This window comes from Myotis davidii, unplaced genomic scaffold, assembly GCF_000327345.1.
Source record: "Myotis davidii unplaced genomic scaffold, ASM32734v1 scaffold461, whole genome shotgun sequence".
NCBI classification, from domain to species: domain Eukaryota; kingdom Metazoa; phylum Chordata; class Mammalia; order Chiroptera; family Vespertilionidae; genus Myotis; species Myotis davidii.
The window spans coordinates 788069-789553 of record NW_006295825.1 but is presented as its reverse complement, the minus strand read 5'-3'; the positions used below and the strand labels follow the sequence as shown (position 1 = coordinate 789553).

At 42.6% G+C, this 1485-nt stretch overlaps 1 long non-coding RNA gene across 1 annotated transcript in view; it reads right to left on the bottom strand.

Annotated features, from left to right (window-relative positions):
* The window catches only part of LOC107184237, an 18538-nt gene extending 17059 nt beyond the window's left edge, over nt 1–1479 (bottom strand). The window contains exon 1 of the long non-coding RNA XR_001515065.1: nt 1283–1479. This is a non-coding gene — a long non-coding RNA (uncharacterized LOC107184237). The remainder of the gene's footprint in view (nt 1–1282) is intronic.
* Nucleotides 1480–1485: the final 6 nt, after the last annotated feature.

Genomic DNA, 1485 nt, shown 5'->3' with positions numbered 1-1485 from the left:
ATCAATAAGATATATTTAAAAAATATTTTTTTAAAAAATATGTATATTTTTTAAAAAGAACGTAATTTATACATCATTGCCTCAATGCAAGCAAAAAAAAACAGCTTGATGAGCTATGGATTATTTTAAATACTGAAAAAAATCAGCTTTCAGGACAGCTGCCAGATACACTCTCTTCCTCAAAAGATCATTAGTTACAATTTAGAGAAAGCTTAAAGCTACAAAATGCCAAGGAGAGATGTTAAGAACATAGAATCAGAAGTAAGAGAAAAATGAAAATGGGAGAGCTTTGGAGGGAACTGTGGGCAGCAGTAGGAAGCATTTTTATGTGGAGGACAAATATGCCATCCTCTGGGATCTCCAGAACTGGCCTCCTGAATTAGGGTGGGTCTCCTGCACTACGGGTTGCTTTATGGGGCCTCCTAGTGTTCTGGCCTGTGGACCAGCCCTATAATGTTTTCCTAACTTGTGAAATTCCACCTCAGATCTCCCTTACATTATCCCATATTGCAGATAACTTGACATAAAAACACAATGGTTGAGGGACTCTGGCTCTTTCTTACTATGTCCCCCTAGAACAAAAGGAAGCGATCCAACAGGACACCCTAGTTCTGCTTCCTTCAGCATAACAGGAAACCCCGATGTTCCCAGCCAGCTGGTCCAACTGCCTGAACTAGAGCTCAACAAGCAGACTATAAGCTCCTTAGAAACCAGAGCTGCATTTTATTCATCTGTGAATAGCACAGTAGTTAGTGAAGAGCCTGCTTTGGCTTGAACGTTGATTCCTCCGCTTACTAACTGGGTGACTTTGGCCACTTAACCTCCTTAATAATCTTGTTTCATCGCCTGTAAAATGGGGATGATGATGCCGGGCTCGCCTGACTTGCGGAAATTAAACGTGACAATTGTATGTAATGCTTCTGGTGCAGCTCAAAAGTCTTTGTTGAGAGCTTGAAAGAACAGTGGCTTCTATCCAACTAAGGCTTGTGTGATCTCAGAAGGAATTGTGTGCGTCTCCACCAAGTTTAAAGGAAACTTCCTTTGCCAGAGGCTGCAAATGCTACAACGTGAGGGTTAAAGAGACATGTCTACACCTCAAGGGACGGGCTTGGTTTTCATTTCCTCTGCATTGTTTCCATTTTTATATGGATTAAAAATACATGGAATTAAAAATAAATACAATTTTTTGAAGGGGGGGCGGGGATCGGGCTGGCAGGGTTCCTGGCTTATTTGCTGATTCTTTTAGCTCTTTCAGGGACAGCAAGAACACAGTAATAATTACCCATATTAATATGGCTGCTCATTCCCATCTGGACCGGGGGATAGACACAAAGTACAATCATCCTCTGTAGTTGTAGCAGGTGTTTCTTCACAAGACCTCCGGGTAGCTTCCATGTGTCGTCTGCTGGCTTCCATAGATTATCTTCCCTAAGCCTTCTGCTTGCCCCTCCGCCACCTTCCTGCTCCCAGGCAATGGAGGGGAGG